At 40.6% G+C, this 25973-nt stretch overlaps 2 pseudogenes across 1 annotated transcript in view; both read left to right on the top strand.

The window, feature by feature from the left end:
• LOC143579080 (receptor-like protein Cf-9) lies at positions 1-3190 on the top strand (annotated as a pseudogene).
• Positions 3191-8913: 5723 nt separating this feature from the next.
• Positions 8914-25973, top strand: part of LOC143579091 (putative ABC1 protein At2g40090) — a 53210-nt pseudogene continuing 36150 nt past the window's right edge. Inside the window, exon 1 of the transcript XR_013143394.1 lies at positions 8914-9098. The product of XR_013143394.1 is annotated as a putative ABC1 protein At2g40090 (transcript). The remainder of the gene's footprint in view (positions 9099-25973) is intronic.

Below are 25973 nucleotides of genomic sequence, written 5' to 3'. Positions count from 1 at the left end.
GTTTGAGGCCTATTGAGTCAAAAGACTTTTCTTACATTTAGAAATAGAACTAGACCACAAACGAATAGCCATGATGCATATATAGAGATTGTAGCGAAGTATGAATATCTATAGCCACTAGAAACACACTATCAACAAAAATGAGTAATTTAATTTTGATCTTCTTTTTCCTTTTCTCTTTCTTTCTCTCTTATGCTTCATCCTCTTCATCTTCTACCAGCACCACTCATGGATGTTCTGTTCAACAAACTCTTGCTTTGCTTATGTTTAAACAAATTCTTTCGTCAATCAATGATACCATGTATAGGTATAAATCAGCATGTGATGATTGGCTTGGTGCTGGTTATATTCCAAAAATGATTAACTGGAACACAAGTACGGATTGTTGTGATTGGAATGGGGTCACTTGTGACCGGTCCACCGGCGATGTTATCGGTCTTGATCTTAGTTGTGGCATGGTTAAAGGCACTATCCACCCTAACACAACTTACACCTCCCTCGTCTCCGGAGGCTCAACCTTGCTTACAATAATTTTACTCATTCCCAACTTCCGCCTCACATAGGCAGGGTTTCTAATAGTCTCACACATCTCAACATCTCCACTTGTGAGTTTACAGGTCAAGTTCCGGTTGATATTTCACACCTTCATAAATTGGAGTCCCTTGATCTCACTAGTTTTTGGTATGACTACCAGATTCATCTCAATCTTGAACCTCATGTTTTCTACAATCTGCTTCAAAATTCTACTGTTATGGAAGAACTTTCTCTTTATGGTGTTGGCATCTCTTCAGTGCTACCTACTAATCTTAACATCTCTTCTTCTTTAAAACTTCTAAATCTGGCCTTTTCTGGATTGCATGGAAACCTACCTAACAACATATTCAATCTTCAATCTTTGGAAAAACTTGACCTGTCAGGAAACAGTTTCACAGGGCATATCCCTTCAGAGATCACATTTCTTCCAAAATTGGTTTCACTTTCTCTCTCTTCGAATGATAATTTGCAGATGCAACCTCATATTTTCAGTATTCTCCTTGAAAATTCCACTTTTTTGAGAGATCTCCAGCTTGCTCAAGTTTATTTAGGTTTTGTTTTACCCACTTATCTTAATATCTCTTCTCTAAGATCACTTGTTCTTGTCGCCACCAACTTGCAAGGGAAGTTACCTGATAACATCTTAAATCTTAAACATCTAAAAGAACTTTACTTGTCAGAGAACAATGATCTCTGTGGTCCACTTCCCAAGGTTAACACAAGCACTAGCACCTCTCTCACGATCCTGGATTTGAGATTCACAAGCTTATCGGGAGAGATCCCCACTTCAATTGGCCATCTCAACTCTTTAGTTTTCTTGGCTCTCGCATATTGTGGTTTTAATGGGTCCCTTCCCAAATCCATTGGTAACCTTAGATACCTTGAATTTCTTGATTTATCACACAACATGTTTTCTGGAACTCTGTCTCCTTCGTTGTTTACCCTTCTTGCTTTAAAATTTATATGGCTCAATAATAACAATTTCCAAGGAAATATGCCACTTGAGTTGTTTTCTCTTCAATCTTTAATACATGTATCCCTTGCTAATAATCAGTTAACTGGCCAGATTGATATGCTTGATAATGGCCCCATCCTGCAAACATTTCAACGGCTTACTAACCTCTCTACGCTAGACCTTTCAGAAAATAAATTTATAGGTGAATGGGAGTTGGATACTTTTTTATCAAGGCTCAAAAACCTTCGCCAACTCATTCTCTCATATATTGGTATATCTGTTACCACCAATAATGCTAATCATTATGTCAATCTTAATCTTATGACCTTAAGTTTGGCCTCTTGTAGCCTAAAGGTGTTTCCGGCATCCATTCGATCCATGACAGCTCTTTATTACTTAGATCTGTCAAGAAATGATATACAGCACATGCCTGACTGGGTAGGGGAGATAGGAGGAAATCAGTTGGTACTTTTGGATCTTTCAAATTACTCAATAGCTGGCACCATTCCAAATGTTTACAAGGATTGGGTGATGTTAGAATGGTTTATTTTGAATGGAAATCAAATAGAAGGGAAGGTGCCAACTTCTTTAAACAAATGTAAAAAATTGAGCGTAATTGATTTGGGAAACAACCACTTAAATGACACATTCCCGGGTTGGTTAGGAGATCTTCCCAATTTAGAGGTTCTTGTTCTTAAATCAAACAATTTTCATGGTGGCATTGTAACCTTTTCCATGGTTAAATTCCCATTTCAAAGTCTACGGGTTCTTGAGTTGTCTCATAATGGGTTTGAAGGCAAACTCCCAACAATATATTTTCAAAATTTCAATGCCATGAAGAATGTGGTAATAAAGAACAAAGAACCAGACTATTTACACATAGATGGCAAGTATTACTCTTATCACTTGTGCGGTGAAAGGAGTGGATCAAAATTTCCCACGACTTTTGGTTGAGTACACGATTATTGATCTATCAAACAATAAATTTGAAGGGGAGATTCCAAACATCATTGGTAATCTAAACTCTTTGAAAGTGCTCAACCTGTCCCATAACAGCCTAACGGGCCGAATCCCACAGGCTCTTGGAAATATTTCAGAAATTGAATCATTAGACTTGTCATGGAATAAACTCACAGGAGAGATCCCACAAAGCCTTGCTGATGTGACATCTCTTGAGTTCTTAAATCTGTCCCAAAACCATCTCATGGGCCACATTCCGCAAGGAAAACAGTTCAACACATTTGAAGGGAATTCGTTTGGAGGGAATCCAAATCTCTGTGGGTTTCCATTGCCCAAAAATTGCAATGAGCATCTACTGGAACCACAACTTGAAGGTGATGGAGATGAAGATGAGAGTGGATTTACATGGAAAGCGGGGATGATGGGATACATGTGTGGAATCTTACTTGGGTTTGTGTTGGGATATCTAATGCTATCAACCGGAAGACCAAAATGGGTCAATGCAATTGTTGGTGAAGCAAACTATGTGATCACAAAGAGGCAAAATAAGAGAAGATGATAAAATTAGTTCATGAATGGTACGTATTTCATATGTTTTTCAATTCTCCAAAACTGTTCAAAACTCGTAACTCTGTTTTCTTTCAATTTTTTTAAAATATGATGCAGGTAAAGAAGTTTAGGGTGCATCTGGACACTTTTGAATCATGCAGTTGTAGAGAACCTTTGGATCAAAATATGTTATATTTTAAGTATTTGTTTTAATTTTGTATTACAATGTCTATATTTTTAGTATTTAATTTAATTTTGTATAACAATGTCTATATTTTGAGTATTTGTTTTAGTTTTGTATTACGATGTCTCAAAATTACGTTCGATAGTTAAATATCTCTTTCAAAATAGTAATTGATTTTCAGACATTTAACATGAAATTAGTAGAGTTCATGTGTATTTTTTGCATTAGATTTGCTGCTGGTGTGACTAGTTGCTGATTTAACATGAAATTAGCAGAGTTTCATGTGCATTTTTTTGTGTTCAAATAAAAGTGGTTCAGCGCAATTGCTTATGCAGAATAGCACATGATTCAGACATGTACATCAGAAGATAAATATTTTTCTTCAGAGTATGCATTTCACATTTTTCATAAGTTTACTAAATTAAACAAAAATCATGGCCGACTTGTTATTGTATTGAGTTCAGAAGTTGCAGCCGCACTTTCTCCACCATTTCCTCTTTCAACTTTATTATCATCAACCTCCATCTTCACGGTCTCCTTCGACGCATCATACGTGGCATGCAATCCCACAAGAAAGTAATATGTCAGCAAGACAGTAGTCCACCCCAAGAACTTCAACAAATGGCTCCCCCCAAAGCTTCGGGTTCCCCGCTTGCTTCACCTTTAACCGAATACTAAAAGTGGCCAAAAACCAGACCCCCACAACAAACAAATACACCAACCAACTGTTTACTCCCCATGCTGAACAAATGATAAACACCAAGAAGATAATCAGCTTGGTTCTATCCCGTTGTCACCCCCGTTGGGTAGTATCATCTCACGAATAGCCCCATTGCCACTAGCAAGAATATGAGCAGTCATGATAATGGCTGCAGTAACCGGTGTCCCAAGCTTTTTATGCACCACAGCTCGAATGGGCGGTAACATGTGAGATCACGCGATGTGAGTGAAGTATCTAGATTCAGCTATGATGAAAGCTTTCCCTTTAACACGTCTAACCCGTCTAATATATTAGCCCTGTTCATCCCCACAGCTTCAAATGCAACTGTGAAAGAGGCATCAACATCAATTTGGTTGTAAGGTTGCATTAGACACATCTGCAGCCAGAAGTGAGTCAGTGGTGATGACAATCAACATAGACCCGACTAACCCGATGGGTATATATCTTCCCGGCTTCTTGGTTTCTTCACCCATTGTTGCCACTCCATCAAACCCAACATCGCAAAGAAAATCACGAATGAAGATACAAATGAGAGCAGATACCGCTACAGCTATCGGGTCCAAGTAGTCAACCCCTTTCCCATGGATGGAATATTAATACAAAACTCATTCGGTTTATGGTTCCATAAGATTGCAAAATATGACGTCGATGAACGAGACATGCTAGCTATGACTACAACATACTCGAACAATATATTTCCTGCTGCAATAAAAGTACCAAAGTCACCAAATTCAACCATGCAACATTATTGCCCACCCGGTTAATTTCCATTCAAAAGAGTTAACAATTGCCCTGTGTTCTTATGTTTGATCACTAGAGGTATTTCAGCATCATCAATGTTATGTTTGTGGTTTGTACCTTAATAATGAATTCCTTGTAAATCCTCTACCAATACTTGATGTATCTATTTAAGGTGTAATTACTCATTCAAGCATTTCATCGAACACCTTAAGTGCATACTGTGAAACTGGAAGAAGAATAGTTTATTATTCCAAAGGGTCCATATATCATCAATAATACTTTGATTTGTAGCTTGGCCATGAGGTTAATAAAAGCTTATCAACTAAATACGTAAGCTCTAATATTGTCATACCAGAAAGCCGTGTGATGACAAGGAAGTGGGGTGGCAATCTTGACCCAAACCATTTCAAATGGGTCAATTTGGGTTGTTTTTGGTTTGGGTCATAGATTTTAATAAGATGGGTCAAAATGGGTCACTTAAAATTCCACCTTATTTTCGGGTCAAAATGGGTCGACAAATTTAAAGAAATGGGTCCATTTGGGTTACTGTCTTAAGGAAATGTGGCAAGCTCGGGTTGAAACGGGTTTTGGATTGGAACGAGTTCGGTTTAGGTTTCGGTATCCTTTGTTTCTTTTTGGTCGATTTCGGAGCATTGGACGGGTTGGGTTTCGGTTTCTTTTGTTTGTTTTTGGTCGGTTTCGGATTCATTTTCGGCCTTTTGTTTCGTTGTTGTCTGTTTTTTCAGTTTCTTTTCATTTCTGTTTCAGTTTTTAGTTTCGTTTAGATCGATTAACAATAAAAACCCCTCTAAAAAAATTCAAAAAAATTAATAAAAAAAATCATAACTCAAAATATAAATCAAAAACAAAAAATGTAAAAAAAAACTAAAACATTTGTGCCTTTACCCTCATTCTTAAAAAACGATCCGACCCGTTTTGACCCGTTCCAACCTTGACCCATTCCGACCCCGACCCGTTCTGACCCAAACCTTTTGACCCTAACCCGTTCCGACCCGAACCAAAACAACCCTTTTTTAGTTGACCCATTTCGACCCTAACCCGTTCTGACCCATGACCAGTTTCGACCCAAAATACATACAACAATCCAGCCTATGCAATTTTCAATTTTCTTTACTTAAAAAGATATATGTTTTGAATGGGTACTATATTTTAGTACTAGTACGGCTCTTCACAATGGTGAGCTTTAAAGCCCTTCCAAGTTATTGTCACGTAAGAAAGAGGCATTGGAGCCCTTTCGGTAACGTCTCGTTGTGGTATAAAGCTCCTTTAACGCCCTCTTTTATATATATGTGTGTGTGTGCGCGCGCGCACGTATGAGAGGAGGAGGGCCCACTTTCCCCTCACATAGCGTCGATCTTCATGAGGCCCCCCTTGAAAGTCTCTTTCTTAACGCCCCATCAACGTTATTAAAATAATATTATTCTTTTAATGACTTATGAAATTTTGTTATTGTTTGACTAATTATGTTATGAAGCATATGTCGTGGAGCTTTTTCATGAGATGAAGTGATTTGAGAAATTAAAAAGAAATAGAAATATAAAAACAGAAAAGACAGACATGAATGGCACAGGGTAACATCATCATGTTTTTTAGATAATATTGTAGTCGGCCCTCAACAATCTTTATCCTCTGACCCACGGGTCTATGTATCCGTCGAATGACTCACCCCTTTTGATGGTTCAAAACCATGGATTATTTCTTTTAGTGGGACATTACCAAAGTTGATAAGTTTGACAAAAAGAAAATTTAAAGGAAAAATTGCTAAAATAAACAAATTTTACGTACAAATTTTTAAAATAGACATGTCTAATTTAACTCACATCTATCCAATCATTGAGTATTTGTCCAATAAACAAGTGACACGTGGCTATGTCTTAGTCGCCACTTTATGGGCAAAATTTTGTGAAAAGTAAATCGGACCCACTTTGAGACTATAAAAATTCGACATGTGTCAAAGACGGCTAAACTTAGCCTACATCTCTGGTTATTTAGTCGGCACCTTTGACTTTTAGCCGACTTTGGGATATGTGCCTATTCACTTAGCTGGCTCCATATATTCCTTCTTAGCCGGCTTGAAGCTTCACTTAGTTATCTTTTTTTCCCTTTTAGCCGTTTAATTATAGCCACCAAAGTTTCATTAGGTAAGTGTTTTCTTAGCTAGGTAAAAATATTTAATTTTGGCTGCTAAAACATGCCGGTTTAGGGAAAAAAATGAGGATGGCTAAGAGTAACAATAATGGAAGCGGGCTAATTTTATTAGGTAGGTAAAAATGTTTAATTTTGACGCCTAAAACATGCCGACTAAAAGAGAAACTGAAGACGGCTAAAAGAGAAATAAAATGTGAGTCGGCTAAATATTTAATTTGGGAGGTAAAGTATTTAATATGGCGGCTAAATAAAGACGACTAAGAGAAAAAAACATGAAAGCAAGATAATTATTTAACTGGGGTATGTATGTATTTTTAATTTTGGTAGCTAAAAGGAAAAAGAAGAAGACAGCTAAGTGTAGCTTTAGCCTACAACCAGAGTTGGAACCGCTAAGCAAGAATATATGGAGTCGGCTAAGTGAATAGATACATATTCTGAAACCGGCTAAGAGTTGAGGATGTCTGCTAAATAACCATAGATGTAGGCTAAGTTTAGACGTTTTTGACATGTGTCGAATTTCTATAGGGTGAAAGTGGGTTCCGTTTACTTTTCAGAAAATTCCGTGCCCATAAAGTGGCGGCTAAGGCTTAGCCGGCTTCCCTGACGTGTCACTTATTTATTGAAATCTATATTCTAAAAGTTTAGAACTTTCGTGTAAGAATCTTGTTTACCATTACATAAAAATAGGCATAAAAGGATAAGTTATTCATTCATTCCGTACTTCCTCTTCTGTTTCTTACTTTGTGTTTCGTAGTTTTCTATATACATTTTTTTACAGAGTATAGACCAGAGGATGTTAGTTGTGTTCTACGATCATTATATGCACCTTAACTTCAGTAGCAGTAACGTGTTTATGATGTTCATCTTCCTCAAATCAATTAGCTTAATTATTTTAAAAGGTATTTGCAAGTATACTTTTTAAAGCCCTAAGAGCCACGGCACATAACAAGTCAAAAGTCTTGTAAACCAAAAAATACGTTATTGAAAAGTCTTCACTATGCTACTATATGAGTGAGACTTATTGTTATGGACCACAAACAATTAAAGGTTGGATATTTTGCATAAGTTTAAGCAGGGCCGTCTCTAAGTGCACGTTGGTTGTTGTGGGCCTTGCACGAGCTATAAAAATGGGCCTCGAAATATATTAAAAGAAATTAAAAACTCATATAATATATGAAATATATTCAAAGAAATTAAAAACTTATTGGCCTCAAACCTCGATGGGCCTTGCACGATTGCCTAGCCCACACATGCTCTCTAAGACGGCCCTGAGTTTAAGGCTTATTGACTCAAAAGTCTTGTATCCCATTTAGAAATAGATCTAGACCACAAACAAATAGCCATGATGTGTGTGTATATATATACTAGATTGTATCCTCCGTATTACGGAGGTTGTCTTACATTATTCGTTTTTTAATATTTATATATGTCTATTTGGATTTTAATTTTATTTATTGTAAGAAAGTTAATAGTTAATATACTTGAGGTTTAATGATGAAATGTTTTCACAAATAAATGATATGTTATAATCCGGTTTAAAAGCTATCTGGGTTTGGTGATACCCATTACCCCTTTATTTTCTTATTATAAAATTGTTTCTTAATTATAAATAATATCTTTTTTTAAAATAAAATAGGATATTAATTTTTAGTATATTCCTATTTTATAGGATTTTCATCTCAAATATTTGATGAGATTATTTTTTAATATAATGAGATACTATAACCCGTTTAAGAACTATCTGGGTTTGGTGAGACCTTTACCCGTGAATTCGGGTCAAATGCGTGAAAGCCTTCATTTACAAATAAAGCAATCTGATGGCTTGACCATTGTTACCGCTGCCTGACCATCATCATCACCACTACTGTCACTGCCTGACCACCACCACCGTCGTCACCATCTTACCATCGCCATCACTACCAATGCTACCATCGCTTGACCACCGCCACCCCCACCACAACCACCACCCCTACCGCCTGACCGCTACCACCGCCGCAACCATTTTTGTCGCCGGACCTACCACCACCATAACCATTGCAAGGTTTTTTTTTGTTAGGTTATATTGAAACGATTTTTCATACAATTTGAATGAGTTCTACAATGTATTTAAATTTGATTCTAAAATATATAACTACTGGCGCCCTTTTAGATTATCAGTATTCACTATTGGGACTGCTAGAAGATAGCATTGAGAGGACGAAAGTTAAACATGAGGTCCACACCAGGAGTGCACGTCGGCTCGAAGAACTTTGCTTTTAAAAATGGCGGAAAATACATCAAGCTTGGTCACATTTAGGTCAACTGGTAGGATATCTTTGAAAGCACCTTCTTATTTAAAATTTTTGAATTTATGGTTGAGCTCGATGACATTTTCTGTGTGACAACCCCTACCTTTTGATTCATTAATATGGTATTTTAATATTAAACTAGGATTTAGGACCCGCGCTTCGCGACGGGACCATTAAACTAAACGATTAAAACATACATAAAAGCGTTAAATAATGAACATGTTTGTGAGTTGACGTGAAATCAACCTGTATCGGGTTACGACATCGGAAGTTAATGATGTTCGGTTTATTTGTACATATTTATGTGTGTTAACTTACTCGTTTAGTTTAGGAACTATGATACTTCGTACATGTTTATTGTATTTCAGGTCACAGGTACTTAACGCGCTTAATTTGGGCCTGTACGAGCATGGAACGAAGACCAGTGATGTCCAGCACGTGAACCGAGGCATTTATCTGGATTTGCTGAGAAAAGTGGCCCATCGTGTAGCGCGATTAGTGTTGAAGGTGGGGCATCACGCTACGCGATGCCCTGTAAATGACTGTGTTGACTTTGGTCCATCGCGCAGGAGAGAGGACCATCGCGCTACACGATAGTCCCTAGAATCGTGAAAGTTAGGTTTTTGTTTTATATTACGTTTTGACGACCCTAGACGCTATTCCACACCTTCCAGGCGATTTTCAGAGCAGAAAGGAGAGCCCCCATCACTTCCAACCATCTCTAAGCATCATACATGGCCTAATAGATCATAACCGAAGCCCAAGAGATGCCGATGTGCGGCTAATTCCTTCGAGTCATACCCGGGATGTAGAGTATTGTATCTTTCAGTTTTTCTCATGTATTAAGAATGAATTGATTGTAACTATCTTTGATTAATCTATGAGTATTGATGTCTGGTATTATTGTGCACTCAGTCAGTTTAGGTTTATTTCGATTAGAACGATTATTGTGCCAGTTGCTATGATAATTGCTTATAGGATTGTTTTGACTAGTTGAATGTGATGAAGCATACGATTTCCCTTAGTTGAGTCACACTGGCAGGGACTGTTTGATAACCAGCGCCGTGTGTTAGTAAGTGTGGATGCCTAAGGTTTATCTAGTTAGTCAATCGGTATTGATCATTGATTGTTAATCTGTTAAGTTGAATGAGTTTGCTATTAGGTTAACTGCTTGGATTCCCGGGTGTGATTTGTCTTTGTTAATTGCTTGATAATTGTTTACTTGTTCGTTTATCATAAAACAAATTCATTTGCTAGTGTGATCAGCACTTCATTAACTAAATCTCTTCATAATGTTAGGAATCATTGTCACTGCACACTGACCACATACTCCTCGTGGTTCGACACCCTACTTACCTTAGCTAGCTTAGGTGATTAGGATCTTGATTTAATTGTTTTTGACTAGATAGCGACAGTCTAGCATCAAAATGGCGCCGTTGCCGGGGAGTTAGTACGCTTAGTGTTTTTGTGATTAATTGATTTCTTAGTTAATTTAGTTTAATTTAGTTGTTTTTTTTTATTTTTAGTTTAGTTTTATTTTCCCATTTTACGCGGGGTGTGTTGTTTGTACATTTAACAGGTTTATGCACACCCGCTATTCAGGAAGAGGTTCTCCACTGATTTACGAGCCAGAAATCGAACGGTTAGCTCAGCAGAATCGAGCTCAGATCAGATAGCCAGATATGGAAGGTCAAAACTAGAACCAAAACCAAGACCCACCACCCGAAATTAATGTTTTCCAACCCGAACCAAACCCACCGAATAATCAAAACTCACCAAATAATGACCTACCACCACCGATAAACACCAATCAACAACCCCAAAATTCAGCCCGACACTCCAGAAACCGAAACCATGACAGACCCAGGCCATCAGCCCTGAACAATACCCCTCGTCACTGACAGCCAATTATTCAAGATTTTGACCATGTCAGTATTCACACTGAAGATGAAGAAGTGGGAGATGAGGGGGAATTTGGACCGAGAAATGAAAATGTGGGTTTGCGTGTTAAAGAGGTTGAGGAACCGGTCAGGGTGAGAGGTAACATGTAGAGGAACAGGAATCTTGATCGAGGTGGTATAGGAAGATATCGGGAGGAACAGAGACAACCGATTCAGGTTAATCGGGGAGGTTTTGAGGAACCGAGGGCTAGACAAAGGAATTACAGGCCTCCGGTTCAGGGTGTTAACAGTAAGTTCAGACCAGCTATTTCAGATGGTGCATCACCGATTGTCCCACAGGTGCGTGTTCAGGGACAGCCGACATTTAAATCCCGTCCATCCTACATCAACATAGTTCCCCATTTTCACGGACTGGGATCAGAAGACCCGTATTCACATTTGTTAGATTTTTCAGCTATTTGCGGGTCTATTGGTGATGGTACTTATGATCAGGATGAGGTTCGGTTGCGGTTGTTCAAGTTTTCATTAAAAGACAAAGCAAAACACTGGTTTAACTCGCTACCGATGCACAATATTGAGAGCTGGGCCGAGATGCAGCAAGTTTTCCTTAACGAGTATTATTCGTAGTCGAAGACTAACGAAGCCCGGATGGAGATTCGACATTTTGCACAGTCACCGGGTGAGTTATTTCATGAGGCATTTATTCATTATAAGGAGATGATCAGGAAGTGCCCGCACCACCAGATTGAGTTGTGGGAGTTAGTGAAATGTTTCGTTGACGGATTGACTTACGAGGACCGAAAGTATTTGAAATCGTCATGTAATGGGATGTTGTTGAACCAACCAGAAGAGGATGATTGGGATTTCCTTGAGTTTATGTATGAGGATTCCAAGTCATAAGCAACAGCTGAAAGAAGACGGAAAGTCGAGGTCACCGAACAGTTAAATCAGCCTCAAGCGAGCGAGATAGAATTGCAGAGTTGGAACGGGAACTCGCGGGTTATCGGAAAGAGAAAAAGAAGGAGGTTGGTAAAGTCGGGGTGAAATTCCCGGTTTGTTCAGATTGTGGCGGATTGGGGCATAAGGTTGAAGATTGCCCCGGGTTTGATGATGACGAGTATACCGATGAGGAGGAAGTCAGTTACGCGTACGGGGAGTCCAAAGGCCAAGGGTTCAATTCGAACACTTATCACCCGGGCCTAAGGAATCACCCGAATTTCAAATACGGGAACGCGTCGAACCAGTCGAACCCGAACTTTCAAGGGTCCAGTCAGAACCGACAGCAGAACAGCTACCGACAGGGTGGCTCGAACAGTCCGTATAACAGTCGGGGGTATAACAAAGATGGTTACCGGGGTAACAGTTCGTCAGGTAATCAGAATCAGGATCAGCAGAAGGATAGTTCAGGAAATTCAGATGAGTCAATACATTCAAAGTTAGATGCGTTGCTGAAGCTCGTGACTGATAATCAAAAGAAAACGCAGAGACAGTTCGAGTTGAGAGACAAGTCAGCAAAAGCGATGTCAAAGCAGATTGGTCAGATCGCAGCAGACGTGGCAAGATTTCAGAAGAACGCGGGTCAGCTACCAAGCGATACCACAGTAAACCCGCAACATGCCAGCTCAAGCTCGAAGAAAGGTAATAGTGTGCACATTAACGCGGTAAGTCTTGTACCTCATTTTCAAGTTACTTGTGTTGAAAGTGAGTCGCCACCGCAGTTTGTTGAGGCGGTGGTGAATGATGTTAGTGATGAGAATGAAGGTGTTGGTCAAAATGAAATGGTTTTCCAAAATAAAGTGTAATTAAAAACAGATGAATTAACTTTTTGTGAAAACTGCACTTGTGAAAAATGTCTAAACGCCAAATTGACCAACACGGGAGATGAGGAGATGGAGAATAATACCACCTCATGTAAACTCCAAGACCCGGGAGTGCCATTTTTATCAATTCAAATTGGAGATATTAAAACTGACCAGGCACTTCTAGATCTTGGAGCATGTGTTAGTGTCATGCCCGGCAGTTTATATGATCAGTATGAGTTTGGCCCATTAGAGAGTGTAAACACCACTGTGGTGTTGGCGAACCAAATTCATACACACCCCCGGGGCATGGTCACTAATGTAATGGTTCAAGTAGACAATTTTTGCTACCTAGTTGACTTCGTTGTGCTTGATTATGCTAAGGGTAATATTAAACAATCTGAAGTCATACTGGGTAGACCGTTCCTTGCTACATCACATGCGGTAATTGATTGTGCTGAGGGATTTTTGGGCATTAAGTGTGGGAACCGTGTTAAGCGGTTATTATTGTTCGAAAATGCTACTAACCCTCTTGTTGATAAGTGTGTACCATCGTGCACAACTCATACAAGAGAGGGGTGTTTTGTAACTGACAGGAACAAGCTGAAAGGTAGCAGTGAGAAGAAAGATTGGCATGAGAAAGGCGTTAAGATGAATGATGGAGAGAAACCGACAGCAAGGCAGGGATGGAGAGAAAAGGAATCGATAAGTTCCATAGTGACTTCATCGATTTATGGAACTTCTTGAAGCATTCGAGGCATTGTCGAGCTGTAGACACACAATTCAGCGCTGACCGGGAGGCAACCCGGGGGTTGTAAGTGTGTTCCATTTTACTTTCTGTTTGTCGAGTCGTTGTTTGACTTTTGTCTCGAGGTTTGTTCAGCAAATCCCAAGTGTGGGGAGGCTTTTGGTGAAGTGTACATCATGGAGGTTCGGTAAGCATTTGGTCAATTTCACGTCAATCCAGGTACGCATTTCAAATTTCGACTTCGGAAACATGTTCAGGGTGATGTCGGGATGACGAAAAGTGACCGGGTCGGAAAATTCCCAACACAAAAATGGCAAAAACTTTTTGTTCACCGGGGACCATCGCGTAGCGCGATGGTCCTGGACATCTCACCATCGCGCTACGCGATGGTGGCTGGGACAATCTTGACGTCTGACGTCATCGTGTAGCGTGATGACGCCAGATCAGAGACCATCACGCTACGCGATGGTCCCTGAACCCTAATCTGACTGGTTTTAGGTCGCGTAGCGAGATGCCATTCCCCATGATCCATCGCGCTACGCGATGGACCATGGATAACCCGAAAAAAAATTATAACAATCAGTATTAATAATAATAAATATAATTTTTATATATATGTGTCCTCCACCACCACCGCCTCTCCATTCTTCTTCTCTCTCTCCAACCACCGTCAGCCACCGTACCACCGTCATCATCTCACAACCTTCCATCTATCTCCACACTTCAACACCGTTCATCATTATCACCACCCACCACCGCCATAAACCATCATCAACACCTGTCACACTTCTCTGCCACCACCGTTTCCGACCACCTCCCACTGCCATAATCATCATCATCATCATCCATACAGCCGTCTCTCTCCACTAACACCATCGCCACAGTCACCACCGTCGCTACTATTTCCCACCGTCATCCGCTCCAGTCCTTGTGTCATTGATGTGTTGTAAAACACACGTCTTTTCCGTGCCTTTTATCTACATAATATATTGTATTTTATATGTTTTTACTTGTTTTATATAGTTTTTACGTAAGTTTAATAATACTGTAGGTTATGGGTTGAAAGAAAGAAAGAAACCGGGACTTCTCGAGCATTCTACGGGCCTTTTACGCATACAAGTTCAAGACAAAGCTCAAGGCCCGACTCAAATGCATCATGGAGGCCCAAGTCTTACCCTAATATCATAATATAAAAAGAAAAAAAAAGGACCTGCTACAGTAGCCGCGACCGCAGCTACAGTGCACAGCAGGGAAGAAGGCACCAAAATCTTTTTTCGGCTTAGAGTTGGAGCTTGTGGTGGCTAGGGAAGGAAGAAGGAAGCAAGTGCAAGCCTCGGGAGCATTCACCATCAGTTTTTTACAGCCAAGAACAACCCGGAAAACATCCATATCCTTACATCTTTTTCATTGTTCTTATACTTTGATTTACTTGTTCAATTGATTAGTAGTTCTGCAATTACTTGAGAGATTGACTTGTTATTGATTAGTATTGATTATTGAATGTTTGAATTGATTTTTAAGATGAGTTTATTAATGGTTTTATTAAAGGTTCATGGCTGTCCAAAAAAGATGATCGTCTAAACTTGTTAGTTCGACCTAGGAATGATGATTATTGTTAGGTTTTGATAGGTTTTATGGATTGTTTGATTAATAGACTTGAATTGCTATTGTAAAGTTTGATTTAGACATGAAATAGGTTGTGTTTAAGGGCTGGAAATATTGATTAATTTATTGTATGAACCCCGTGTGTTGATTGATTAGTTTTGTATTGATTGATCGGTGCATTGTTTGTGTTTAGGGTTTGTTTGCGGTAGGTACCACCGTAGGGTTTTGTTGAATGATTAATTGATTAAAGTACAGCGGTTGAACACCTTATTTGAGACCGAGAGGTGATAGGAAGTTAGGGTTGTCTCATTGCCTTTGCATGCTAAAATAAGGATTGCGCGAGAGCGAGTTCGTTTCTTGTCAGGTTTAGGTGTTTGAGCGACTAGTTGATCTATTTTGGCTTAAGTTGAATTGTTCCTCTATCCTTGGTTGTGTAGTATTTATTGCCATTAGGGTCGAGTGTTGGTGAGACCGAGAGGTGATCCTTCATTAGGACACGTTGGCAATTGTTTACCGGTTTGGTCGTTTTAACCGATTTTGAGTAGTTTAGGCTTGTTGTGTGAGACCGAGAGGTAATCCAGTGAGCCCGAGCGATCCTTATTCGTGTTATCTTTAGGTACCGGTGTCTTGATATCATTCAATCCATTAGCTTGTTAGACCTACAATTTGATTCAGACCTAGGTAGACGTTTTTCTCTATCCTAAGTTAACACAGTTAGTTTTCCGTTAAATTTTCTATTTTTGGTAAGTTTTGTTAGTTAATCCAGTTAGTTCAGTTTAGTAAGTAAAAACCAAAAATCAATTAATTATTATTCTAAGGTAGGTCTTGTCTAGGGTTAGTAATCGTTAGCGTCTTACGTGTCCACGTGTTCGATACTCGGACTTCCTAGGTCTATACTACTTGTGATCGGTACACTTGCCGGTTGTGTGTGGTTTTAGGATTTTCGTTTTATATTTAAAGCTTAGTTGTGAAGGTCAATTATTATAGGGTCTTTAGACACACATCAAGTTTTTGGCGCCGTTGCCGGGGACACGGTTTTAGGCGTTTTGAGAGCAATCCGAGTTAGGACTTATCTTTTGTGCTACTTGTAATTATTTTTGTTTTATTTTACTTATTTGTTAGAATAGTTTAGATAATCTTATTTCTAAGTATAGTTTTTATGCGACATACTCGATCTCGTGGACCACCTGACACTGAAGCATTCCCCGAGCCAGAGAGAGTTTCGTAAGAGACATCGTCCCATTTCACCCTCATCCATTTCTTCATCCGTTGACCCCGACGATAGGGATAGGATCATGGGAGACATCACACCACCGAGGAGGACAGTTGCGGATCGGGCCCGACCGGCCAATGCTGGAGCGAGATCCAGCATCGCACTACCCGCCATTGGAGTTGCTACGAACTGGCAGATCCCGTTGAACATTCTAAATACCATTGCTCATTCTGCCCAGTTTCACGGGTTGCTTCATGAGAACCCGAACTCTCATCTCACTCGCATCGTGCGTATTTGCGACACTTTTCATCTTGCGAGCGTTTCCGAAGACGCTGTTAAGCTCCGCGTCTTTCCGTTCTCACTAGCTGATCAAGCGAGTCTGTGGCTTGAGTCCATCCCACAGGGCTCTATAGCTACTTGGGCTGCCATGCAGACCCAGTTTCTTGAAAAATACGATCCTCTGGCTAAGGCCGCTCGTTTGCGTAACCAGATACATTCTTTCCAGATGGAGGACACGGAGAGATTTTACGAGACCTGGGAGCGATTCAAGAATCTATTAGCATTGTGTCTGAACCACGGCTTGCAAGATTGGGCGCTCGTCGAAAAATTCTATAATGGAGTAACGTACGCAACGCAGAGTATGCTCGACACGGCGGCGGGAGGAAATCTGTTGACAACAAAGGACCCCGATAAGTGTATCGCTTTATTCAATGGGCTAGCTATGAGTAGGTACCAGAGACCACCCGCCAGAGGAGGTAAGACCGTCGATTCCATCTCACGAGGCATGCATTCGGTGGACACCACTACCGCACTGACGGCACAAGTCGAGGCGTTGGCGAAGATGGTTAAGGACATGCAGACAAAGAGCAAGTTATGTGAGATATGCAGAGGTGGGCATGATACCTTTCAGTTCCCAGTCAGTTCGCAGGAGGATGTCGTAGACTTCGTAGGAAACCCAACCCGAAATCCAAATTCTTTCAATTCTTATAATTCGGGATGGAGAGGCAATCAGAACTCCAACTGGAGGAGCGGCAACCAGCCTGGGTTTCAGCAACGCCAGAGTTTATTTCAGGATGCCGGTGAGGAAGCGAGCAGTGGGGAGAAGAAGCCCACTTTGGAGGAGATGATGGCGCAACAAACGCAGATGTTGTCGTAGCTTATGTCGCGTGAGGATTCCCGACACAAAGAGACATAGGAGAAGCTTCGAGAGCACGAGCAGTTCATGAGGAATCAGGCAGCGTTGATTCAGAATCTCGAGCTGCAGATGGGAGAGATAGCTAGTCGATTAAATGAGAGGCTGCAGGGTACGCTACCGAGTAATACCGAGCAGAACCCGAGAGGATTCGTGAAGGCTGTGACGACAAGGAGCGGTGCAGCGGCACGAGATGAGCCCATGATTCAGCAGAGGTCTAGAGGAGGAGGAGTCGAGGAGCCTGCAGTCGATGGAGAGGAGCAGGTGGATGAGGAGATACAGATGGAGTCTCCACCGGCCCAGGTGCATAAGAGGAGCATCCCAGGGAGTTCAGCACAGGCCGAGAAACAGCAATCACCGAGCGAGCCACCGAGAGTTTACAAACCCCGATTGCCATACCCCGGGAGAGTCCATAGAGATAGAGATGAGGAGCAGAACTCCAAATTCCTTGATCTTTTTAAGCAGCTTTACCTCAATATCCCATTCCTTGAGGCACTCACTCAGATGCCTAAACACGCGAAGTTCCTTAAGGATATTCTCTCGAACAAAGAGAAGTTAGCTGAGGCCGCTTCCACCCTTTTGAGTGCTAATTGTTTTGCTATCTTACAGAGGAAGTTACCAGAGAAGAGAGTCGATCCAGGGAGTTTCACAATTCCCTGCACCTTGAGTGATGATACAGTGGTTCATGCGTTGGCAGATCTTGGTGCCAGTATCAATCTCATGCCATATTCTGTGTATCGCAAGCTGGGTTTAGGTGAACCGAGGCCTACCAGGATGAGTATCCAGCTTGCTGATCGTTCCGTGAAATATCCGCGTGGGATTGTCGAGAACATGCTCATTCGCATTGGTAAGTTCATCTTCCCGGTGGACTTCGTTATTCTTGACATGAATGAGGATGATAATGTTCCACTCATTTTGGGCAGACCTTTTCTGGCCACTGCACATGCGTTGATCGATGTTCGCGATGGCAAACTGATCCTTCGAGTCGGGGATGAGAACGTCACATTTGACGTTCGACAGCCGTCTAAGCATCCCAAATCGACTGATGACTCCCTATTCTTCATTGATACGATCATGACTCATGTGGGGGAGTTTTCCAGTGACACCAGTGGAGGCCCCGCCTCAGACACACATTTCTTAGATAGGGAAACCTCGGAGGTTGAGATGGTTGCCTTGATTGAACATCCCCTGATGCTGACATTGAGTCATCTTCCTTTGATTCTGAGTTATCTACCGGAGATCATCATGTTCATCAGTTGCTAGAGTTGGAGGAGTTACAGGACCATACTTACGCGCATTCAGATTGTTATAAGCAGCAGGTGAAGGAACTGCAGGATCGTAAGTTAGAGGGTATTGAGCAGTTTAAGTGTGGGGATATAGTCTTATGGTATAATTCCCGGTTGAGGCTATTCCCGGGAAAGTTGAGATCCCGTTGGTTAGGTCCGTTTATGATTACAGAGGTTTTCCCGGATGGCACTGTTGAGATTAAGGACAAAGGCGGGACATTTATGGTGAACGGTGATGGACTGATGCACTACATTAGCGAGCAGATGGCTGATCAGACGGTCGAGGTTTTCTACCTTGACCCACTCTCCGAGATGTAGACGTGTGGACGCATCACTCGGGATCTTGCCCGAGTTGTAGAGTTTGTACTCATTTTATTTGTGTGATGCTATCTGTTTTCTTAGTTTTTTCTATTTCAGGTTGTTCCAAGATGAAACCACTCGTACTCAATCTCCATTCGAGTCGGTCGATTTAAGGAGTATCCTATATATATAAAAAAAAATTAAAAAAAAATCATAAAAACCAAAAACACAAAAATATATTTATTTCTTTATGTTTTTGTTTTCCGTATTGTACGCCGCTACATGCGAGCGAATTTGAGTTTTGCAGGTTATATTATGCGCATGGTAGCTATGGTGGCGTCTTGGAACTGGGTATCCCGAGGTTGCGGCCGCGAATGAAATGCTATACAGTCGTTCGAATACTACTCAGCTGTTAAAGATTCTGCACACAAACCAGGGGAGTAACCTGTTCTTTGTTTTCACTTGTATACTTCATCATCCATACAGCCGTCTCTCTCCACTAACACCATAGCCACAGTCACCGCCGTCGCTACTATTTCCCACCATCATCCGCTCCAGTCCTTGTGTCATCTAGTTTTGTCATTTCGATTTCGAGGTAAGTGATTATTTAGAATTGATTTTGATTCGGGTGAGGTTTATTTTTGGGATGTCAGGATTTTGCTCGTATCAGGTTATGTGGTTTATAGTTTTGACATTGATTATGTTAGGGGGTTTGTTTCGGGTATCTCGCACGGGGTATAATAAGTATATAAGTTTCTAGTGGTGACGGGTTAACTTTGTTCGGTTTGATAAATTTGTTTTGGTTGCCGGGTTTTGTTGGGTTGAGTTTTGGCGGGAATGGTATTAGTCGGGTTAAGATTTTAAACGTTCGGGTACCGGGTCGGGTTTCATAATTCGAAAAATTTATAATAATAATAATAGTAATCTAACTAAAGAAAAATAAAAATTTCAAAATTTTATTATTATTCTAATATATTTTAATATTACTATTTTAATATAAAAGGTATAAAACTTAATTTTAAATATTTTCTATATATAATATCACATAAGTATCTTTTAATTATTAATAATAATACTTTAATAGTTTTAATTATAATACTAATAATATTATTATTAAATATATCTTTTCTTGAAACATTCTAATTTAATATATTTACATAATATTAATTAATTTACAAATTTAATAATATTTTAATATAACAAAAAAATATAAGTTAATAATATTACAATAATTTAAATAAAATTCAAAACCTGATCCGCCCGATTCTGTGAGCCCGATTTATGTTTTCATTGTGTGCACGTTTTTCGAGACACTTGTCAGTTGGGTTAGTTTTGTTTGAGTCGAGTTTTTTGTTGTGTCGTGTTTCGAGATTTTGAGCGTTAATCATATTTAGGTTATCCGCCCGTACTCAATCTCCATTCGAGCGGAGATACCTGGATTTCTTATAGATGTAAATATGTTATCCTGAGTTTTTCTCGTTTTTCATGTCTTATTTTGATCTTCTATCTTTGTCGTGCAGCATGTCAGACGTCCCAGGACCGTCATCAGGCGCCGCCGGGCGCAAGAGACAGAGACCAGCTGGCGTGGGACGACATGGTCCTGTTGCCCAACTGAGAGGTTCTCCAGAGCCCCCACAGCCCGTGGTGCGCCCATCACGGGTCATCAGGTACGATGGGGATGATATCCCGATCACTCCCGATACGGATCGGGAGGCGATCGTGGGTGACGGGCCGCCAAATCCCTCACATCATTCTACGATTCGCTCCTTTGTCGGAGGAGCAGACTTCGTATCGCCGCTTCATGATGATGCAGCAGCTCCGACATCGGACAATCGACTGGCCATTGCTCTCTGCAATGGGCCGTGAGGAGGCCGTCCGGGCAATGTTGAGCGCTTGGTGGGTCCACGTCCTCACGTGTGACTCAACACAGTACGTCGAGCTCACACGTAAGTTCTTTTCCACTTTCAGACACGTACCCACCGATTTCTCCGAGCCACATGCGGTGTCTTTCGCCTTGGGACGACAGACTTTTGAGATGTCGGTACCTCAATTTGCCGTCGCCACTGGCTATTACACCGCGGAGGAGGTTGCTGACCCCGGCGTTCCTTACGAGCGTCCGGGGTTATACTCTTCGGTTGCAGACTGACCGAGAGTTTTGGCTGACCGAGTTAGGCCAGTTCTGGGCCACGATAGCGGACGGGGCCCACTCGAGCATGGTTGTCGAGTCGTCCATTCGGGACCCCGTCCCTCGTTACCTTCACCGCATTGTTGCTTGCTCTATCGTGGGCCGTCATTCGGGCCACGATAAGTGCAGCAACATTGATCTTTTTTCATTGCTATCGATGATTACGGTCCGAGAGGCCAATATAGCGACGCTGCTTCTCGCGTCGTTCTTTCGGAGCCGTAGTTGGTAGGGCCGGTCAGCCCAGTTGGCTTTGGGCCCGTATATTACTCGTATTCCAGAGCGCCTCGGGGTATTCGGCCGTTACCTGATTGATTATTTTACCCGAGGGCCTGCTACGACCCCGTACAACTTGGAGGATGCCCGGAGGGCCGGGTATTGTGAGCTTCATGATCCACCCATGCTCGTCCCGGTCCGACAGGGTCGTCAGGCACCACCACCTCCGGGGACAGACGCGGCTGTTGCGCTTCAGATGGGTATCCTGACTCACCGACAGCCCATCCATGTCCCCCATATTATGAGACCACAACAGCAGCACCCTCTCCGACAGCCACAGCAGCCACCGCAGCCGCCAGTTACACTCGAAGGTATACATCAGCAGCATTTGAAGATGCGGGCTCACATGACCGGCAGGACGAGTACTTTCGCATATTATTTACTCATTTGCAGGTACTGATCCTAGCATCCTTACAGCCACATCAGAGCGCTGGAGATCAGGCGGAGGCATCTGGCTAGGGTCAGGCAGATGATCAGCCTGACCCAGAGGGAGGAGATTAGATCAGCAGACGTCGGTTTCCGTTTTTGGTTGTTTTCCATTTATTTTGTTTTTATTCATATGGTCTGTATAATATTATATTATATTTGGAAAACATGTATGGGTAACCGGCTGGGTAACATTTGTATATATCTTGTGATGTTTGTCTGCTGTGTTTGATATGTATATTTGTATATATTTGTATATTTGTTTGTGTTGCTTTGGAACTTTGTTCACTATAAACCCTCACGAGACCTCCCTCATCCACCCGGGCTACCGAGGGGTTTAAAGGGCTTGTTGCATACACTTAATGCAACCGTGATTCCTACGAAAGTGAGTTAGGTTTTTTATTATTTTTAATTAATTAACAAAAATTTTTATGAAATTGACTAACTCAGATCGGTAATGTTTTTATAATATAATAATAATTTCAACTCTCGAAAGACCTAAGTCTTATACTTGTGAGTGGTTGCTTATACATGTCTCGAGATTTGTGCAGATTTGGTTAGACAGAATTGGTCAGTGGTGGAGACATGTGTCACGAGTGTTGAGAGTTGTGGGCCGAGTTTAGCATTGCATTGTCTTTATTATCAGGTGATTTCAGTTTCATAAACTATTTTGTTATTTTTATTTTAGTTTTTAGAATTGTAATTGTATAATTTGCGTTAGTTCATTACCTTTGTTCCCTGAGTTTTAAGTGGTAAAACTGTCAGTTCAACCCTGTCCTCCAAATTATTATTAATTGTTTTATTATTATTTTTACATTGAGGACAATATCAACCTCAAGTGTGGGGATGGGCGAAAATTGAAAATTTTTAGCCCGATAGTACCTCGAACAGTATTCAGAAACTTAAATTATTAACTGTTACTTATTGCTATTAATGCCAAGTTAGAGGTTTTTGATCATGGTTGGTTTTTCAGCTTCTCGATAGTTTTCCCGACAAATGTTTTTAAAATGAGAAGTTGAAAATGGAATCGTTTAGGCCAGGATAACGAGTCAAGGGGACGGGTATACATGTTTCATATCGGTAGCCCATATTTCCAGACATATTGTGAGATTAGCCCCTATACTTAATACACATATTATATAATAGATATAAAACATGTCTTGTCATTTATTGAGGGAAACCGGTATGTTTTACAGAATTAGAACTTGCTTTTCACATGCTTTTCGAGATCTTAATACCACCACCTGTATGGAGATTAGGACTTTAGAAAACCTATTCCGTACATATTTTCCTCACTAAATAAATTCCTTACCCGACATTATCCCCTTAGAGCCCGTTTTGACCATATTCCTTTTTCATTTGTTAAACTGAACATTACACACCATTTCAGCCTTGGCCTTTATTTTATTTTATCCGTGTGATGAAATCCAGTTCGTTATCGAGTTATATATATATCGAGTTGTACTTAGTCAGACGAGTTGTAAAGTTGTCAAGTTTTGAGTTGTAATTATCAGTCATTTCAGTTGTTATTGATGTCTAAAAAAAATTGAAAAATCAGCAAAGAGAAAAAAAAAGAAGTTATCATTTCAGTATTTCAGTTATTAGTAGCAGTTGAGTTTGTATCTAGTTCGTTTGTATTTGTGAGTCTGTACATTGGTTTGTTAAACTGGGTTTCATCCATCTAAGTTACTAAATAAGCCTAATCCGCTCCCAAACCTAAGCCTCAGCAAAACCTTAGTCCGAGTCTTTATGCAACCGGTGGTAAATGGGTGGAGATGAGACTGACTTGCAAGTATATTAAGTTGTAACTCATGTTAGGTGTTTGAGGGCAGAGACATATACTCGCAGATCTTTTGTCAGTCCAGATGTTAAACCGAGAGGAGTGTTGATAGTGTGAGGGGTGTGAACATGTATGCTCTAACCAGAAACAAAGTACACTTGTCTGGGCGATTTTATAGTTTTATGGAAGCATTAACTTTAGTTGTGGGTTGTCAATCTAGAAAGTGTCAGTCTGAGAAACTGGGTATGACCTTAAACCTTGCTAGTATTAATGGTGATAATTGGTTGACCTATGATGGCGATTAATGTTTACTTTAGAGTTTTGCTTGAGGGCAAGCAAACGATAAGTGTGGGGATGTGATGTTCGGTTTATTTGTACATATTTATGTGTGTTAACTTACTCGTTTTACTCATTTAGTTTAGGAACTATGGTACTTCATACATGTTTATTGTATTTTAGGTCACAGGTACTTAACGCGCTTAATTTGGGCCTGTACGAGCATGGAATGAAGACCCGGGATGTCCAGTACGTGAACCGAGGCATTTATCTGGATTTGCTGAGAAAAGTGACCCATCGCGTAGCGCGATTGGTGTTAAAGGTGGGGCATCGCGCTATGTGATGCCCTGTAAATAACAACGTTAACTTTGGACCATCGCGTAGTGTAACATCTCGAAAATACCCCATTCAAGTATTGGGCTAAAAGTGACAATTCTGAAACTTAAAGGGTTTAAAATGAAAATTTGGTTTCCAGGCCCATTGTGCTACGTGATGGGTGGACAGATTTGATCATCGCGCTACGCAATGCCATTCCCTAGAAATTCTGAACAATGGGGCGCCGCGCTACGCGATGGTCCAGGATCAAAAGGGGCATCGCGCTACGCGATGACCCCATTAAGCAACCAGGGACACGTGGCCAACCACGTGTCAACACGTGGCAGCCTCTCATGGATTGCGGCGTCGCGCTATGCGATGGCCGTAGGGAAAGCCCCATTGAGCTACGCGATGGTGGCCAAAACTCCCCTATAAAAGGGCACCTACGGGTTCAACCCATTTGCATCCTATTTTCACATTCACAAACACACAATTAGTGTTGGGAAGCGTGCTAGCTTTGTCGAGAAGTTCCGAGGTCCGTTTTCTTGAGGTTCATGCGAGAATTGGAGTTCTGACGCGTCGTAGATCAGTTAAACGAATAGGAAACAAGGTTCTGCCAATCAAGCCGTCATTCTGTATTAGTATTAACATTCCCGAGTACTTATTAAGGTAAGGGTTATGCCTAAATATTAGTTTATTATTTTATATGGCTTAGACCATAGTCAGGGGTATAGCCCAAAACCTTGATCATCATTATTATGATTATAAATGCAAAGGTTATAGTTAAAATGATGTTTCTTCATGATTAAGAAACATAAGCTTTTATATACAAGTAGATATAGTAGTTTCTTCACAACTAAGAAATGTAAGATTTTCCATACCAGGGTTATAGTCAATTCAATGTTTCTTCTTGACGAAGAAACCTATCAATAGATATTTCTTTATGAAGAAGAAACTTAACACATGATTTGTAAACAAATGAAAAGACTATGGGTTTAAATATATTATTCAAACAAATGATCAGTCAAGGTTTATAGCTATCAAAACCAGACTAAAGGTCTGTAGCTGGATCAAGAGACGATCCGGGTATTTATATAAACTTATTTTATTATAGATCAATCATCAATCATTCACAAGGGTTTTCAAACGAGATCACCACATCATTCAGAAAATACAATCACAATCACAATCACAAGTGAATACGTTAAACCTTTTTCAGTCAGTCAGATAAACGGGTTGTTTATCTTAAACAGTCAGTCAAATATGAGATTACGTGATCTCTAAATTTTAAGGGATTACGTGATCCCTAAAGTCACAAGGTAGATAATAAAATCAACTCAGACCGAGTACACATGTGTCTGGATCCAAACATATCTGTTAACCTATCAATCAAGGCTACGTGGCCGTAGGCTAACAGACATAACGAAAGTTCTCCAATGGGAAACAGTTATTGGAGCACCATAATTGTGTGTGTATGGCAGTGGCACAAGTTCCCAGAAAATAAGAGACGTTTCTGCTGAGTTTGTTTTAAAACTATCTTGTCTGTCAAATGTTTTCAGTGTCAACGATTCAC

The sequence above is a fragment of the Bidens hawaiensis genome, unplaced genomic scaffold, assembly GCF_021521415.1.
Source record: "Bidens hawaiensis isolate Kalapana, Puna unplaced genomic scaffold, B.hawaiensis_p1.1 tig00029600_1, whole genome shotgun sequence".
Taxonomy (NCBI): Eukaryota; Viridiplantae; Streptophyta; class Magnoliopsida; order Asterales; family Asteraceae; genus Bidens; species Bidens hawaiensis.
Note: the sequence above shows the minus strand (reverse complement) of the source record. Positions and strands in the feature narration are given on the sequence as shown.